At 32.0% G+C, this 6186-nt stretch overlaps 1 long non-coding RNA gene across 1 annotated transcript; it reads left to right on the top strand.

Annotated features, from left to right (window-relative positions):
- Positions 1-533: 533 nt before the first annotated feature.
- LOC145559908 (uncharacterized) lies at positions 534-5906 on the top strand. Its single transcript, XR_014093027.1, has 5 exons — positions 534-946; positions 1254-1345; positions 5498-5556; positions 5649-5753; positions 5854-5906. It is a non-coding gene; the product is annotated as an uncharacterized LOC145559908 (long non-coding RNA).
- The last annotated feature ends 280 nt before the right edge of the window (positions 5907-6186 follow it).

Raw genomic sequence — 6186 nt, 5'->3', positions numbered from 1 at the left:
CTTCAATGCCCACATAATCTATACTTTTTTCAAGTTATTCAAATTGATGGTGATTATCCTACATCTGATAAATTATTCAATGTTCATGCACGCAGAGCACTACAGGAGCACTTAACTGACACTAATTCTCCTTGTAAAGTTGGGTGGTTATGCCCCGAGCAGTTATCCACTACTAGAATCATCACTAGTAAAAAAATGCTATTTGTAACGCCCTATTAGTAACTGACATATGTTATGTTAGTTACTACAAGAGTATTAGTGACTGACATAGGTTATGCTGGTTACAAATAAATTTGAATTAGTAACTGACATGCCTAAGGTTAGTTACAAATAGTAGGTGAGGGATAGACTGACTAACTATTAGTAAGGAACTTAAAAAAGGCTAGTTACAAGTAGTAAGTCAAACTTTATTGACCATATTACTTGTAATGGACTTCATTAACGTCAGTTACTAATGCTAGATTGCTATTTTCTAGCACGCACTTCACCTTTTTTTTTTTTTTTAAATTATATGTAGCCTTCACTAATTCACTCCTCTACCCTAAGTTCTTCATTCCTATTCTTTTTCCCCATTTTTTCACACACCCGCTCTGAAACTCAACTAATGCTCCTCCAAAACCCCTCTAAAGCTTTTCCAAAACTCAATCATCAAAGTTTATTATCATGGTTTGCTCTCAATCTCCACCTAAATTATGTATTTTTGATTCATTTTAAGCGACTAATTGAAAAAAAAGACCTTATGAATTCTAGGGTTTGTGCTACTTTTATTTTAATTTATGGGTTTCTACTGAGTACATGATGGGCAGCATAGGGTGTGGGGGAAGGGTGATAGGGCGGAGGAGATTGAGATGTGCGAGGCGGCGAGGCAGGGCTTGCATGTTGAATGGTCGCACCTGAGTACGTGGTGAATTGTGGTGTCGCCGTTGTTGCAGGGCTGGAAAATTTGGTATAGTTCTTCATTTCTGCCAAATTCTTTGATTATGATAAATTGTTTGCTTGTTTTGATACTTCTATGAGGAATTGGACTGATTATCACTAGTAGAGAAACAAAATTAATTAACAGCTTTTGATTTTAGTAATTTCAGGCTTAAAAATTGCTCTGGTTTTTAACAATACAAGTTTCTAGCACAATAGCATGTAGAAATTGGAAAATGTTCTTGTTCAATAAATGGTTTGAGATAACTGTGAACTTATGGTAGACTAGTAATGTTCTTTTTTAGAGTAGAAAAGTTGATCTATGACTACTTCAATAGGTATTCTCGTGCACTAAGTGTCAGCCTGATACTATGACTGCTTGGGAATTGAAGCTCACCTTTTTCAGCGATATGATCTTGGAACTATACAGGTCTTCTTCTCTTTATTATTTTATTCATTGTTTATGTAACACCAAACAATTTGCATACCCATATTATTTCTTCTATTCATTAAGCTTTAATGTGAAATGTATAAATTTCGTAAATTCGGTTTGATCATTCAAAATTACTTATTGATATTTAAGAAATATATAGAAAAAATTATATGTAATCCCGATCTGTCAAAATTTTCCTTTAGTTTTCTTGTTTTAGTTTGCTATTATGCGTATCAATTACGATGATTTTAACTCATCGGACTAATTATATTTATGTGGACAAATACCTTTCAGAGTTGTTGGCTGAACGTTAGAAAACCGGTCCTTTTTTACCCCTGTCTCCCTACTATTACCGTTTATTAAATTAGGGTGAATATTTTTTTTTGCCTTACTAGTTACCCACCTCATTAATCAACCCATAATTTAAGCCAAATGCACCCTCCTATAACTGTTGCTCCAATTATCTTGCTTGTCAACCTGTCTTTTCTGTTTTTATTTTCCCATTGGTGTCTCATTTCTATTAATCTTTCTGAGTACCTTCAAAATTTCATCGTTAATAAACCTTAACTTTTACCATAAATTCCAAACTTAATCATGTAAAGTTAATCCCATGGAAATGAGAAAAATTATAACTAATTTAATGTGTTGACAAGCTTGATTAATTGCATTTTGTAGGAGACCTTTATCTTAATTGCTAGTTGCTTTGCTTTCTTAATATCATTTTAACCTGAATAATTCATATTTGGCAAAATGTCTAGCTGGTAGATGATGATGGAGGGGTAATATAATCCACTCCTAAACACTATATATGAAACAAGGAGAGTTTTCCATGTAACATGCATCTAGAGGCTATGTTTTTTATTATTGATGTGTCTAGAGAGTGGAATATCAGTACAGAGATCTAGTTGAGGGAAAACGATAGACTCATCTAGGATTATCGTGATAGGTATTTATTGAGATGACACGGACGTACTTAAATTTCCTAAGGTGAGAGTCCTTATCTTTCTATAGCATACTTTCTAAGTCACGACCTTCATCATAATAGCAAATCCATGTGACAATTTGTTGTTGCTTCTCTTTTTATGGTATGCTATTTTTAAGCAAAATATCCTTCTCAATCTGTTTTCATAGTGTGTGTGAGTATGGGACAGGCAGAGTATTTTATATGATGACATTTATCTTACGAGAAGAAAGGCTGAAATTCCTTTTCAGATCATTGTCCTGGTGTCTATGATGAGCGTCCCTAATTAGGGTCTTGCACACAATAGACTAGGATGGTACTTTGTGCAGAAAGTTTTCAACCGTCGATTCAGAAACACATGGATATTCATGACATTTTATGACAAATAATAAGAGTTATAGGACATTATAATGAGGCATTTAATTAATTCTACCACTACTCTACTATGACAGCAAAGTTAATATTTCTCGATTTTGTCTATTCATGCTTTCTTGAAACATCAGATGCTTTTGTTAATTGTTAGCGTACTTCATTTTTTTTTTCTTAGTGGCACTAGGCAACATATCTAATACCATGGCATTATACTTCTTATTTAATATCTTAATCTAACAAATTTTAGAATACTTGTTGTTTCAAAATATAGCCTTTCAAACCTTCATGGACAATCTCTTTAGCAATTGCTGCAAGCATTTTTTTTTTTCTACTTATATGCTTTTTCATGCCATCCATGGTTGAGATCACTTTCAGTTTGTTGTTAAGGGTGTATCAGTCTTTAGTGGATGCTTGGACAGAGTAGGATGTATCCAATTCGATCACTCTCACGGATTTATTCAGTGTGTTTATAATAGGAACATCACTATAGTCACTACTCACTCGTTAGTTGATTCCCAATAAGATACCAATTGTAACTATATGAAATAATGTGACACTGAAGTAGATTTAGTCTTCTTTACTGATAAGGTAATACATTGATCGCAGGTAATGATCTAAGATATTTGTAACTTAATTATATTAATATTTATCTTTTCTTGAAAGTTATGACTTTGTCAAAAAAGGCGGATAATGAGTTGGTGCAAACCAAAGAGAAAGATAATAATTGCGGACCGAATGTGCTTATTATGTAATGAGATATATATGTATGAGAAAGTACCTTTCATAGCAATTTCAATGGAAATTTGAAAGAGGTTAGTGATTAATTTACCTCTTCTTTGCCAGCTAAAATGCTTTATACGAGTTTTGGTTGATGTTTTATTTTTATAAAGTACTAGTTTTGTGCCCCGGTGATGCCCGAGTAGTTTATGGACTTTTAAGATAAATTTATACTACCTCCGTTAAATGTTATGTGCAACATTGAAATATTTTATATCTCTCAAATAATACCCTAAAATTGCACTTAACATTTAATAAAGGTAGTATTATAATTCAATTTGATTGAAAATAGAATTCTAAATTAACTTTTTTTTGCTACAAAGTCAATCTATATTTATCCAACGTGGTACGATATTTGGCGGAAAATTAAAACGCTAAATGATGTTGTCTTGTGGCCTAATTATAAATTTATTATTTGGTATTTTATCGAAAATATAACTCTAAACTAATAATCTTATTCTAAAATTCTATCCTAATTTGATTGAAAATAGAATTCTTACCTAATTTTTTTATCTTATGAAATCTATCTAAGGTGGCGCGACACTTGACGGTTTTTTTATCAAATGAAGTCTATTTAAATCTATCCAAGGTGCTGCAACACTTGGCGAAAAGTTGGAATGCCCCGTGCAATGCCCGGATTGTTTATTGAATTGTAACATAAAATTTAACATATATATCAAATTTTAAAATCGATCTTGCTAATGAGCGCCCCGGGGCGTTAGATAAGGATAAATTATATTGGTTGAAATGGTATTAAGTTAGGAATTCATGACAAAATTACTCGTCGTTCGGTGTAATTAATGTTAATTTTACTCTAATATTTGCACTTTAATTCTCTTATCTAACGCCCCGGGCGCGCTCATTAGCTTTTGCCTTTTAAAATTATCATTGATACAAATTTTAATTATAATTTGAACATCTGAAATATTGATATTTTATCGAAAATAAAACTCTAAACTAACAATTTTATCTTAAAATTATACCCAAATAGAATTATAAACTAACTTTTTTATCTGGTAAAGTCTATCCTACGTGGCGCGACACTTGGCGAAAAGTTAGAACGCCAAGTGTCGCTACCTCGTGACCTGACTAAAAGTTTAGCTTTATATATTAGTTATATGATTATAGACACGTTTTTTTTTTATAATATTTGCAGGAGTATTTTGCAAGACTTGCAGCCTATAACGATGTAGAATCATATGAGATTTGAGAGTAATGGGCTAAAGTTTTTAGGCTTAATTTTTTGTTGAAAGACTAGTTATCTTATTAATCAATGTTATGATTAGTCGCGTTTAGCTTAATAAAACAATTTAACACTTTTCTATGTATCTACTTTTATTTAGCCTATTGATTATTGTTATTACATTTTTAAATTATAAATCAATGTTCTTTTTTTTTTTTTATTTATTCAAGTTTTAATTGTTTTTTGGAAAGTATAGTTAATTTTGTTGCACTGTATTGTTGTGGATGAATAATTCAACATCTTTGGAATTATTTGGAGTGTTTGTATTGTATGTTGTGGGTGAATTTAAGTTATATGGAAGTATTCGGAGTACGTGTTTTGTTGGTTGAATTGTAACAGGTTGTAACCCATTTGACGATGGGACGTTTGGTAGGTTATATTACTATTCTTGTATTCGAATCAAATATTTATTAAAAATATTATTTATTTATTAGTAACTGGTATAATCTAATGTTAGTTACTAATAATATTTTTTAAAAAAAATAAAAAAAATATATTTTGTCAGTTACTAATAATACCCTAATTGTAACTAGCGTAACTTAATGCCAGTTACAAATAGTATGCTTTCTACCTTGGAAAATAGACTTTTTGTAACTGGCGTTAGGATAAGCCAGTTACGCATAGTACATTATTTGTAACTAACATTAGTCAGTTACAAATAATTTTTACTAGTTGTAACGGTGGCATTCGCAACCAACAATGCCAGTTACAAAAAGTCAATTTCGCCGGTTACAAATAGCACTTTTTCTACTAGTGCATAGGCAACCCTCATGTCGTGTTGTACTATGTTGAACAGAGTATTAGGGAATCAGCGCGTGCGGGAGACAAGTTCATATTCGCCCCATGTTATAGAGAGTAAGTCTAACCATGTCAAATTCAATCGATTTGTCCTCATTATATGTTGACTCCTAAATATTAATTTGCTTGTCTATTGTGAACTTATGTAGGGAGCATTGGAGCCTCATGGTGATTTGTAATTCCACTAACACAATTTATCACCTTGATTCAGCTCGATCATCGGAGAAGTGGCACGTGAAGTCTATATTGCAAAAGTAAATATATAGCAACCTAGTGATGATTATTGCTTATAATAACTAATTTAGTAATCATACGACTAATCTATATTGAATGTACTTTTTTTTTTTACTATAGTGTTATGAAGAAGCTACATTGTCGTGCTCCAAAGGGTCCAACATGGAAGTCACCGTTGGTAATTTACATGATATTGTGATTATCTTGAAAATTTATGTTAGTAAATATTTGCTCATTTCCTTTGCATGTTTCACTGATGTGATTTGTTTGTCATATGCTAGTGCGCACAACAAGAGAATGGACTTGATTGTGCTTTGTATGTGATGAGATTCATGCTTGACATTGTGACTCATTATACGGACACTCAACAGCTTGATGAGGTCAGTCCTAAAACTTATTGAAATGTTATATTGATGTGATTTCTAGCCTTAGACACCTAATATTACCCAACAA

Source organism: Chenopodium album, chromosome 9, assembly GCF_948465745.1.
Source record: "Chenopodium album chromosome 9, dcCheAlbu1.1, whole genome shotgun sequence".
Classification (NCBI taxonomy): domain Eukaryota; kingdom Viridiplantae; phylum Streptophyta; class Magnoliopsida; order Caryophyllales; family Amaranthaceae; genus Chenopodium; species Chenopodium album.
Note: the sequence above shows the minus strand (reverse complement) of the source record. Positions and strands in the feature narration are given on the sequence as shown.